The 13,099-nt window shown below is 56.0% G+C and overlaps 1 pseudogene; it reads right to left on the bottom strand.

Moving 5' to 3' along the window:
* The window catches only part of LOC141270591 (uncharacterized), a 169,088-nt pseudogene extending 159,867 nt beyond the window's left edge, over positions 1-9,221 (bottom strand).
* Positions 9,222-13,099: the final 3,878 nt, after the last annotated feature.

The raw sequence follows: 13,099 nt of genomic DNA, 5'->3' as shown, positions 1-13,099 counted from the left end.
TAGCATCGGCGTCTCTGCCCCCTACCAGGCAGAGACACCGTCCTTCTCACCTCCCAGCTCCTCGCGCGGAGTCCTCTTGCGCTCCTTTTCCTGCTGCTGCCGGCGCACGCAGCTTCCGGGGCACTGTGCTTAGGGCGTGCGCGCGCTCCCTCTCTCTTTAAGGGGCCGCGCGCGCTGTCCTAAGGAGTCCCCGGCCAATAGCCGAGGGTCCTCCCATATATAAGGCACCTCCTGCAAAATGGAGGTGCCCGAGCAAAAGTTGATACACAGCATACTTACCTCTGCTTCAGCCCTCAGGTTCAGTTGCCAGCCTGACTACCGTTCCAGTCCGCCAGTCGAACTACTCTCCAGCACGACAGTCTGCCTTCTGTTCTACCCGCCAGTCTGTCTATGGGCAAGTCCGCCTGCTTACCAGGAAGCACCTGCCAGTTACCTGCCTGCTACCTGCCGTGCCTGCTAGCCCGCTCACCTGGGAGCACTCGCCTGTTACCTGATAGCCTACCTGGAGGCTCCTGCGGTCACTTGCCGTGACCACCCGCCTGCTAACCTAGAGACTTCGGCCTACTTGGCCGTCACTTGCCGTAGCCTACCTGGAGGCTCCTGCTGTCACTTGTCGTGACCACCTGTCTGTTACCTAGAGACTTCAACCTGCTCTGCCGTCACGTGCCATGACCACCTGTCAACTATCCAGAGACTTCTGCTTGCCTGTTGTGTCCATCCGCTATACGGTCAGTCCCAGTCTGCTGACCCGTGGGAGCCACCTGCTCTCTTATAAGGTCATCCCCAGAGTAGCACCTGGTCCCTCTGCTCGGTCCCTCCCTGGTCACGGAGTCGTTAGCCGCCGTACGACCAGGGTCGGTCTGAGTTGATACTTAGTCACGCCCCTCTGGGTCCCTCCTTGCACCGCGGCACAGAGGTTTCACCACCCGGATCCGTAACAGTTTGCTCGGGCCATGGAACCCGGTGGCCCCCAGACCCCCACAATCTCCGACCTGCACCAGGAGGTCTTACGTTAGAGGGCTCAACAGGAGTCGGTCCTGTCCTACCTGCGGTCTGTTAACTCTCGCCTAGATGCATTATCCGATCCGTCTGTATCCTTCTCTGGTCAGGCAGCGCCTACTTCCGCGGCACCACAACCTAGTCCTATTATGGCGTCCGGCTATGGACCCCGGCTCTCGGCACCTCCACGTTTTGCTGGCAACCCCGCCTTAGCTCGGGGTTTCATAAACCAGTGCACCCTGCACTTTGAACTCTTGGCACATCAGTTCATCTCCAACCGGGCCAAGGTGGCTGTAACATACCTAGCGGCGTCCTTGCATAGTGGTCCATCTCCCACTGTGCAAGAGCGCGCACTTGATTTCCAGTCCGGACTGTCACTTTGGCTTCTTTCCATGTTGTCTACTCTGCTCTGTTCTGTCTGCTTGGGGCGACGCCCGCTGAGCTTCCTGTTTCTTGTGGCTGCTGCAGACACACCCCTAATGATTCCTCAGCCTATTGCTGTCTGTCACCTGGTATTTAACCCAGCTCCTCCCTTGTATCCTTGCCTGAGCAATGTGTTCTGTCAGTTGGCTTCTAGTCACTGATGTGCCAGGTCCTGTCTATGTTTCCTGCCTTGCGGTATCAGTTCCCGTGTCTGAACTGTGTCCTGTCTGAACTATCTTCTAGCCTGTTGTCTTCTGCCTATCCTGGAGGCTGTATTTCCAGGCCAGTGTGAACACGCTCCTAGCCTGTTCTTTCCGCCTTCTAGGGGCCACATACCTAGACCCGTTCCTGTATCTTGCCTGTTCCTGTCTGAACACGCTCCTAGCCTGTTCGTTCCGCCTTCTAGGGGCCGCATACCTAGACCCGCTCCTGTATCTTGCTGCTGTGTCTGTTCTTGTCTGAATACTCTCCTAGCCTGTTACCTGTTTTTCTCTATGTCCGTACCTTCCCTTTTCCTGCAGAATCTGATCCCGTACCTAACTCCTACTCGTTGTCCCTGTACTCCCGTTTGTGAGTTTAGAGTCCACTCGCTACTTCATTTCAAGTATCTTGTGTGTACCTGGTTCTGCCTTTCTCTTCCAGTCTGTTCCGTGTGAACAGAGCCCTGTCCCCTCTGCTCTGCCTTGCTCACCGCTCCGGCGGTTCTTGCCTGCTCTGTCTTGCTCACCGCTCCTGCGGTTTCCGCTCTGCTCTGCCTTGCTCACCGCTCCTGCGGTTTCCGCTCTGCTCTGACCCTTTGCTCGCCGCTCCTGCGGTTTCCGCTCTGCTCTGACCCTTTGCTCGCCGCTCCTGCGGTTTCCGCTCTGCTCTGACCCTTTGCTCGCTGCTCCGGCAGTCTCGCTCTGCTCTGACCCTTTGCTCGCTGCTCCGGCAGTCTCGCTCTGCTCTGACCCTTTGCTCGCTGCTCCGGCAGTCTCGCTCTGCTCTGACCCTTTGCTCGCTGCTCCGGCAGTCTCGCTCTGCTCTGACCCTTTGCTCGCTGCTCCGGCAGTCTCGCTCTGCTCTGACCCTTTGCTCGCTGCTCCGGCAGTCTCGCTCTGCTCTGACCCTTTGCTCGCTGCTCCGGCAGTCTCGCTCTGCTCTGACCCTTTGCTCGCTGCTCCGGCAGTCTCGCTCTGCTCTGACCCTTTGCTCGCTGCTCCGGCAGTCTCGCTCTGCTCTGACCCTTTGCTCGCTGCTCCGGCAGTCTCGCTCTGCTCTGACCCTTTGCTCGCTGCTCCGGCAGTCTCGCTCTGCTCTGACCCTTTGCTCGCTGCTCCGGCAGTCTCGCTCTGCTCTGACCCTTTGCTCGCTGCTCCGGCAGTCTCGCTCTGCTCTGACCCTTTGCTCGCTGCTCCGGCAGTCTCGCTCTGCTCTGACCCTTTGCTCGCTGCTCCGGCAGTCTCGCTCTGCTCTGACCCTTTGCTCGCTGCTCCGGCAGTCTCGCTCTGCTCTGACCCTTTGCTCGCTGCTCCGGCAGTCTCGCTCTGCTCTGACCCTTTGCTCGCTGCTAAGGCAGTCTCGCTCTGCTCCTCTCTCGCTCACCGCTCCAGGCGGCCTTGTTCTGCTCTTCTCTCGCTCACCACTCCAGGCGGTCTCGTCTTGTTCTGCTCTTGCTCGCCGCTCTGGGAGGCCTTACTCTGCTGTGTTTGTCCACCGCATCTGTGGTTCTGTTCCTGAGTCCCAGTCTGTACTGGGTCCTATCCACTCGGTGCTCCAACCTGTCGTACCTGCCAGTACCTCCCTGCCTGCATACCAGTCATGCTTACCAGCATCCGCCAGTCTGCATACCAGCCGTATCTGCCTATTCCCAGCAGTCTGTGTGCCAGCCTAACCTGCCTGTTCCTGTATTCCCCAGTGTGGTTCAACAGCCGTGTCCGGGGTCTGTCCTGGAGTAGCACCTGGTCCCTCTGCTCGGTTCCTCCTTGGTGCACTGGCATCGTATGCCGTCGTGCGACCCTGGTCGGATCGGGTGGATACTTAGTTACGCCCCTCCAGGCATTCACTCTCCGGCATGGTCCAGTGGAATCACTACATATAAACGCCACTCAGCCTGGGCGTGTGCATTACAGTGGCATTCATCGTGTCCCATCTCACTGGAGAAGCACTGGCATGGCTAAATCCCCTGTGGGAGAGAGGGGATCCCCTGGTGTCCGACTTATCGTCTTTCCTCGCTGCTTTCCAGAAAGTCTTCGATGAACCAGGACGAAAATCCTCTTCAGCCTCCTCTCTCTGCTACGTCTTCGCCAAGAGAGTCTCACCGTGGGCCAATATGCCATACGGTTCCGTACCCTCGCTTCTGAGCTAGCCTCGGATAACGAGGCTCTGGTGTCTGTCTTCTGGGAGGGCCTTTCCGGCCGGACTAACGATGAGCTAGCCGGTCGGGACATTCCTACCTCCCTGCATGACCTGGTGTCACTCGCTACCCGGATTGACATCCGGTTCCAAGAACGCACCAAAGAGACCACCCGGGAGAGAAAATTCCTCACCCTTCCTCCTACTTTCCAGAGACCCGCCTCTCAACCAGTCATTCCCCGGGCGCACTCGCCCGAACCCATGCAGATTGACCAGACCAAGATGGTCAAATCTCGCCAAGAGTCACGTCAAGCCGAGGGGAGCTGTTTCTATTGTGGCAGTAAAGAGCACCTGATCCGTTCCTGCCCGGAGAGGCCGGGAAACTTCAGTGTCTAGGACCGCTCGGAGAGGTCGTCCTAGGCAAAAGTAAGCCCTCTCCATCCCTGACTTTGTCTGTCTCTATCTCTTGGGGAGAGAACCGTCTCTTTGAAATGATTCTGGAGCTGCTGGAAACCTCATTTCCCAGTCCCTGGTAGAGAGATACCGAATTCCCTCCAAACCTCTGGCTGAACCATTGTCCGTCACCTCCGTGGATGGAAGACTCCTTCCGGTGACCATCCTGCTCATCACTGAGCCCCTAACCCTGCAGGTGGGAATGCTGCACTCGGAGAAAATCTCCTTCCATGTGCTGTCAGGACTCTCTCGATCCCTATTGCTAGGTCTACCCTGGCTCCAGACACATGAACCCGTGCTGAACTGGCAATCCGGTGAAGTACTCCGGTGGGGGCAGGACTGCCATAGAACCTGCCTGATTCCGGTTCGCCCGACTCGTCCTCCACCTACTCCAGCTAATTTACCCGGTCTACCAGCTCCTTACTGGCCCTACACGGATGTCTTCGATAAAAAGGAAGCAGAGACACTGCCACCTCATAGGCCATATGATTGCCCGATCGACCTGGTACCTGGCGCCACTCCACCCCGTGGGCGTATTTACCCGTTGTCGGCGGCCGAAACCCGGGCCATGTCTGAGTACATTGAGGAGAATCTGGCTAGGGGATTCATCCGGAAATCTACCTCCCCGGCTGGAGCCGGATCCTTCTTTGTCAAAAAGAAGGATGGTTCGCTACTCCCCTGTATTGATTATAGAGGACTCAATCAGATCACGGTAAAAAACAAATATCCCCTGCTGCTCATCTCCGAGTTGTTTGATCGCCTTAAGGGCGCCAGGATCTTTTCCAAGCTGGATCTTCGTGGAGCGTATAACCTGGTCCGAATCCATCAAGGAGATGAGTGGAAGACGGCATTCAATACCCGGGATGGTCACTATGAGTACCGTATGATGCCCTTCGGTCTCTGCAATGCTCCCGCTGTCTTCCAAGAATTGGTCAACGACATCTTCCGTGATCTTCTTTACTCCTGCGTGGTGGTATACCTGGACGATATCTTGGTCTTCTCTCCGGATCATCCCACACACCGGAGGGATGTTCGTCAGGTCCTGCTTAGGCTCAGGCAGAACCACCTCTATGCAAAATATGAGAAGTGCCTCTTTGAGCAGCTCTCTCTTCCATTCCTGGGCTATGTTATCTCCCAGACAGGCCTACGAATGGATCCTGAGAAGCTCTCTGCTGTCCTAAAGTGGCCCCATCCGGAGAAGTTGAAGGCGATTCAGCGATTCCTGGGCTTCGCCGACTACTATCGTCTCTTCATCCCGCACTTCTCTTCTCGGACTGCTCCCATATCTGCGCTCAACCGTAAGGGAGCAAAACCCAAGGAATGGTCACCCGAAGCTGAGGAGGCCTTCCTTTCCTTAAAGCAAGCCTTCTCCTCGGCCCCAGTACTGCACCGTCCGGATTGCAACAAATAGTTCTACCTGGAGGGTGATGCTTCCTCCTCCGGAGCAGGAGCGGTGCTCACCCAAAAGTCTTCTTCCGGGAAAATGGTAACCTGCGGCTTCTTCTCCAAACTCTTCTCCTCCTCGGAGCGCAACTACTCTATAGGAGACCGAGAACTGTTAGCCGTTAAATTGGTGCTGGAGGAGTGGCGTTACCTGCTTGAAGGGGCTCTATACCCGGTGATCATCTATACGGATCACAAAAACCTGGCATATCTCCAGAATGCCCAAAGACTCAACCCGCGCCAGGCCCGGTGGTCTTTGTTCTTCGCCCGCTTCGACTTCGTCCTACACTTCCGCCCGGTGGACAAGAATGTCAAAGCCGACGCCTTGTCCCGATCCTTCCTGTCCTCCGATCAAGAGGAGGAGCCTATGCACATCATCGACCCCTCCAAAGTAATGAATGTGGCCCCCTTGGATCTGACTCGTCTTCCACCCGGTAAGACGTTTGTAGCAGTACCGGATCGTGTGAAGGTTCTTCGCTGGGGTCATTCATCTAAACTAACCGGCCATGCTGGCCAAAAGAAGACCTTCCTGCTCATCGCCCGGCATTACTGGTGGCCTACCCTGTGCAAGGATGTGGTAGACTTTGTCTCAGCCTGTTCGTCCTGTGCCCGCAACAAAGTTCCCAACATCTACCAGCCAGTCATCTCCTGCCTCTTCCCGTACCTGATGCTCCGTGGCAACACATTGCTATGGACTTTATCACAGATCTCCCTGTCTCTGCCGGTTGTACAGTCATTTGGGTGGTCGCCGACCGCTTTTCTAAAATGGCTCACTTCATCCCTCTGCCTGGTCTCCCGTCTGCATCAGTACTAGCTAAGGACTTCTTCCTCCACATCTTCCGTCTCCATGGCCTACCCCTCCACATCATGTCGGATCGAGGGGTTCAGTTCACCTCTCGTTTCTGGCGAGCTACGTGTAAGCTGCTGGTGTCACCCTGGATTTCTCCTCCGCTTATCATCCACAGTCCAATGGTCAAGTGGAGCGGATCAACCAGATCCTTACCAGCTACCTCCGGCACTTTGTTAACGCTCACCATACTGATTGGGTGGATCTCCTGCCATGGGCCGAATTCTCCTACAACAACCATGAGAGCGAATCATCTTCCAAGTCTCCGTTCTTTATAGTCTATGGTCAACATCCCCGGATCCGTTTCCCGTCTCCGCTTCTGTGGACAACCCTGCCGCGGAGTCTCTGGTCAGCGAATTTTCCACCATTTGGGAGAGTACTAGGTCCACACTTCTTCAGTCCTCCGGGCGGATGAAGAGACATGTTGACAAGAGACGTCTGGATCCGCCTCAATTCCGCCCGGGAGACAAGGTTTGGCTCTCCTCCAAACATGTTCGGCTCAAAATACCCTCCTACAAGTTGGGCCCTCGGTTCATCGGTCCATTTGAAGTCCTTAAGCAAATCAATCCAGTGGCCTACAAGTTAAAACTCCCAGCCACCTTACGGATTCCCAACTCCTTCCACGTATCTCTCCTCAAACCAGTTATCTTTAACTCTTTTTCCAACAATCCAGGTTCTTCCCCTGCTCCGGTTTCTGCTGAGGACGTGTTTGAGGTAGAGAATATTCTGGCCACCAAGAGGGTAAGAGGAAAAACCTTTTTCTGGTGGATTGGAAGGGGTTTGGCCCAGAGGAGAGAACTTGGGAACCCAGAGAGAACATCCATGCCCCGCTTCTCCTTGAAAAATTTCTTTCTGGCCTAAAAAAGAGGGGGCTTAAAGGGCGGGGGTGGTACTGTAGCATCGGCGTCTCTGCCCCCTACCAGGCAGAGACGCGGTCCTTCTCACCTCCCCGCTCCCCGAGCGGTGTCCTCCTGCGCTCCTCTTCCTGCTGCTGCCGGCGCGCGCAGCTTCCCTGGCACTGTGCTTAGGGTCCTGCTGTCACTTGCTGTCACCACCTGTCTGTTACCTAGAGACTTCAACCTGCTCTGCCGTCACGTGCCATGACCACCTGTCAACTATCCAGAGACTTCTGCCTGCCTGTTGTGTCCATCCGCTATACTGGTCAGTCCCAGTCTGCTGACCCGTGGGAGCCACCTGCTTTCTTACAAGGTCGTCCCCAGAGTAGCACCTGGTCCCTCTGCTCGGTCCCACCCTGGTCACGGAGTCATTAGCCGTCGTACGACCAGGGTCGGTCTGAGTTGATACTTAGTCACGCCCCTCTGGGTCCCTCCTTGCACCGCGGCACAGAGGTTCCACCACCCGGATCCGTAACAAATTGTCATAGGATATATAGAATGGAGTCTGTCTACAACAATGTACTGTGCCTGCGCTACTTCTCATGCGCTAGAGGTCCAATAACGTCCGCCCCCTAGTATACATGGCTGGAAGTGACTCTGAAACCCCAGCTAAACTGATTGCTGCCGCACCACTTGTACCCGTGACTGCGCATGTCCATATTTATAAGTTCCACGCCGGAGCGTATAATGGCCTATATGTGTCAGGACCATCACCTTTGTCAGTAGATAAAGTAACATACGGTTAGAAGCGGCTATTACAGTTAGAATGATCCAGAGAATTCATTGTTTATCTGATATTGTAGATTTCACCTTGTAATCTCCCTGTTCTGCATTATTCACTGTTGCTATAGTTATCACAATTCCCCCATATCAGAGACATAAATAATTATATTGGTTACTTCCACCTTGTATTTGTCTGTGTGTTGTATCCGGTCACCTGATTACTGGGGCATAATACTGTGTAGGGGCATCATACATCCTGCATAAGGGGCATAATGGGGGCATTACACTGTGGGGGCATCACACATACTGCATAAGGGGCATAATGGGGGCATTACACTGTGTGGGGACATCATACATCCTGCATAAGGGGCATAATGGGGGCATTACACTGTGGGGGCATCATACATACTGCATAAGGGGCATAATGGGGGCATTACACTGTGTAGGGGCATCATACATCCTGCATAAGGGGCATAATGGGGGCATTACACTGTGTGGGTGCATCATACATCCTGCATAAGGGGCATAATGGGGGCATTACACTGTGTGGGGGGCATCATACATCCTGCATAAGGGGCATAATGGGGGCATTACACTGTGTGGGGGCATCATACATCCTGCATAAGGGGCATAATGGAGACATTACACTGTGTGGGGGCATCACACATCCTGCATAAGGGGCATTACACTGTGTGAGGGCATCATACATACTGCATAAGGGGCATAATGGGGGCATTACACTGTGTGGGGGCATCATACACACTGCATAAGGGGCATAATGGGGGCATTACACTGTGGGGGGCATCATACATCCTGCATAAGCGGCATAATGGGGGCATTACACTGTGGGGCCAGTAAAGGGGCCCTGTACTATGAGAACAATACGTTTCCTCCCTTCCTGTCTCCATAGTTGGGTCGTATGTATCTATTACAGGAAACAGAACAAAAACCTTATGATTCTTATAAAGGGGAAACACAAGACCCCAAAAGAGTCTCGGTGCTGAAGGGGTTAATGCCCCCTGCGCCCAGTAATGGGGGATCTCCACATACCTCCACCTGCAGAGCCGCCACCACATATATGGCTGTTCTGTGCGCACAGGAGCTGTGATGAGGTCACAGGAGGGGAGGAGTCAGGGGTCACATGATCAGGGGCCTCAGTGGATGCAGGACTCTGCTGTGCTGGTTGTCATGGTGCTGGATGAGCTGAAGTTTATGTGTGGGGTCAGGAGGGGTTTACAGTGTGGATGTAGCAGAGCCGTGTGTGTACGAGGTGTACGGAGCGGTGCCGCGCGTGTACGAGGTGTACGGAGCAGAGCCGTGTGTGTACGAGGTGTACAGAGCAGAGCCTCGTGTGTGTACGAGGTGTACGGAGCAGAGCCGTGTGTGTACGAGGTGTACGGAGCAGAGCCGCGTGTGTACGAGGTGTACGGAGCAGAGCCGCGTGTGTACGAGGCGTACGGAGCGGAGGCGCGTGTGTACGAGGTGTACGGAGCGGAGCCGCGTGTGTACGGGGCGTACGGAGCGGAGCCGTGTGTACGAGGTGTACGGAGCGGAGCCGCGTGTGTACGGGGCGTACGGAGCGGAGCCGTATGTGTACGAGGTGTACGGAGCAGAGCCGCGCGTGTACGGGGCGTACGGAGCGGAGCCGTGTGTACGAGGTGTACGGAGCGGAGCCGCGTGTGTACGAGGTGTACGGAGCGGAGCCGCGCGTGTACGGGGCGTACGGAGCGGAGCCGTGTGTACGAGGTGTACGGAGCGGAGCCGCGCGTGTACGAGGTGTACGGAGCGGAGCCGTATGTGTACGAGGTGTACGGAGCAGAGCCGTGTGTACGAGGTGTACGGAGCGGAGCCGCGCGTGTACGAGGTGTACGGAGCGGAGCCGTATGTGTACGAGGTGTACGGAGCGGAGCCGTATGTGTACGAGGTGTACGGAGTGGAGCTACGCGTGTACGAGGTGTATGGTCCCGAGCCGTATGTGTACGAGGTGTACGGAGCTGAGCCGCGTGTGTATGGGGTGTACGGAGCGTAGCCGCGTGTGTACGAGGTGTATGGTGCGGAGCCGTATGTGTACGAGGTGTACGGAGTGGAGCTGCGCGTGTACGAGGTGTATGGTGCGGAGCCGCGTGTTTACGAGGTGTACGGAGCGGAGCCGCGTGTGTACGAGGTGTACGGAGCGGATCCGCGTGTGTACGAGGTGTACGGAGCGGAGCCACTTGTGTACGAGGTGAATGGAGCGGAGCCGTATGTGTACGAGGTGTACGGAGCGGATCCGCATGTGTACGAGGTGTATGGTGCGGAGCCGCGTGTGTACGAGGTGTATGGTGCGGAGCCACTTGTGTACGAGGTGAATGGAGCGGAGCTGTATGTGTACGAGGTGTACGGAGTGGAGCTACGCGTGTACGAGGTGTATGGTACGGAGCCGTATGTGTACGAGGTGTACGGAGCGGAGCCGCGCGTGTACGAGGTGTACGGAGCGGAGCCGTATGTGTACGAGGTGTACGGAGCGGAGCCGCGTGTGCACGAGGTGTACGGAGCGGAGCCGTATGTGTACGAGGTGTACGGAGTGGAGCTACGCGTTTACGAAGTGTATGGTGCGGAGCCGTATGTGTACGAGGTGTACGGAGCGGAGCCGCGTGTGTACGGGGTGTACGGAGCGGAGCCGCGTGTGTACGAGGTGTATGGTGCGGAGCCGTATGTGTACGAGGTGTACGGAGCGGAGCCGCGTGTGTACGAGGTGTATGGTGCGGAGCCGTATGTGTACGAGGTGTACAGAGTGGAGCTGCGCATGTGCGAGGTGTATGGTGCGGAGCCACTTGTGTACGAGGTGAATGGAGCGGAGCCGTATGTGTACGAGGTGTACGGAGCGGAGCCGCGTGTGTACGAGGTGTACGGAGTGGAGCTGCGCGTGTACGAGGTGTATGGTGCGGAGCCGCGTGTTTACGAGGTGTACGGAGCGGAGCCGCGTGTGTACGAGGTGTACGGAGCGGATCCGCGTGTGTACGAGGTGTACGGAGCGGAGCCACTTGTGTACGAGGTGAATGGAGCGGAGCCGTATGTGTACGAGGTGTACGGAGCGGATCCGCGTGTGTACGAGGTGTATGGTGCGGAGTCGCGTGTGTACGAGGTGTATGGTGCGGAGCCACTTGTGTACGAGGTGAATGGAGCGGAGCTGTATGTGTACGAGGTGTACGGAGTGGAGCTACGCGTGTACGAGGTGTATGGTACGGAGCCGTATGTGTACGAGGTGTACGGAGCGGAGCCGCGCGTGTACGAGGTGTACGGAGCGGAGCCGTATGTGTACGAGGTGTACGGAGCGGAGCCGCGTGTGCACGAGGTGTACGGAGCGGAGCCGTATGTGTACGAGGTGTACGGAGTGGAGCTACGCGTGTACGAAGTGTATGGTGCGGAGCCTTATGTGTACGAGGTGTACGGAGCGGAGCCGCGTGTGTACGGGGTGTACGGAGCGGAGCCGCGTGTGTAAGAGGTGTATGGTGCGGAGCCGTATGTGTACGAGGTGTACGGAGCGGAGCCGCGTGTGTACGAGGTGTATGGTGCGGAGCCGTATGTGTACGAGGTGTACAGAGTGGAGCTGCGCATGTACGAGGTGTATGGTGCGGAGCCACTTGTGTACGAGGTGAATGGAGCGGAGCCGTATGTGTACGAGGTGTACGGAGCGGAGCCGCGTGTGTACGAGGTGTATGGTGCGGAGCCACGTGTGTACGAGGTGTATGGTGCGGAGCCACTTGTGTACGAGGTGAATGGAGCGGAGCCGTATGTGTACGAGGTGTACGGAGTGGAGCTACGCGTGTACGAGGTGTATGGTGCGGAGCCGTATGTGTACGAGGTGTACGGAGCGGAGCCGCGTGTGTACGGGGTGTACGGAGCGGAGCCGCGTGTGTACCAGGTGTATGGTGCGGAGCCGTATGTGTACGAGGTGTACGGAGTGGAGCTGCGCGTGTACGAGTTGTATGGTGCGGAGCCACTTGTGTACGAGGTGAATGGAGCGGAGCCGTATGTGTACGAGGTGTACGGAGTGGAGCTGCGCGTGTACGAGGTGTATGGTGCGGAGCCACTTGTGTACGAGGTGAATGGAGCGGAGCCGTATGTGTACGAGGTGTACGGAGCGGAGCCGTGTGTGTACGAGGTGTATGGTGCGGAGCCACTTGTGTACGAGGTGAATGGAGCGGAGCCGTATGTGTACGAGGTGTACGGAGCGGAGCCGCATGTGTACGAGGTGTACGGAGCGGAGCCACTTGTGTACGAGGTGAATGGAGCGGAGCCGTATGTGTACGAGGTGTACGGAGCGGAGCCGTGTGTTTACGAGGTGTATGGTGCGGAGCCACTTGTGTACGAGGTGAATGGAGCGGAGCCGTATGTGTACGAGGTGTACGGAGCGGAGCCGCGTGTGTACGAGGTGTACGGAGCGGAGCCACTTGTGTACGAGGTGAATGGAGCGGAGCCGTATGTGTACGAGGTGTACGGAGTGGAGCTGCGCGTGTACGAGGTGTATGAGTGCCTCCTGGTCCTTATTATCGTCTTTGGAAGGAATAAGTCTTGGGCTCATCTTTTGTACTGACCACACATATATTTATACATGTAAATGAGATCCCCTCTGAGGCGTCATTTTCTAAGCTAAACAAGCTCAGCTCTAACTTCTGAATATCGTTTTTAAAATGTGAAGCCAAAAACTGAATCCTATATTCCAGATGTGGCCTCACCAGTGATTTATAAAGGGGTAACAATACATTGGTATTGCAGGATTTTATTTCTCTTTTTATACATCCTAAAATCTTGTTTGCTTTTGTGGCTGCTGCTTGACATTGATAACTGCTGCTCAGCTTACTTGTAACCAGAATACCCCGTCCTTCTCCTGTTCTGTAGTCCCAGGTATACTCCCATTTAATGTATATGCAGCAATAGGATTACGCCATCCTAGGTGCATTACTCTACATTTATCTACATTAAACCTCATCTGCCAAGT

This window comes from Phyllobates terribilis, unplaced genomic scaffold (genome assembly GCF_046119375.1).
Source record: "Phyllobates terribilis strain yellow unplaced genomic scaffold, ASM4611937v1 Scaffold_5__5_contigs__length_657084704, whole genome shotgun sequence".
Taxonomy (NCBI): domain Eukaryota; kingdom Metazoa; phylum Chordata; class Amphibia; order Anura; family Dendrobatidae; genus Phyllobates; species Phyllobates terribilis.
Note: the sequence above shows the minus strand (reverse complement) of the source record. Positions and strands in the feature narration are given on the sequence as shown.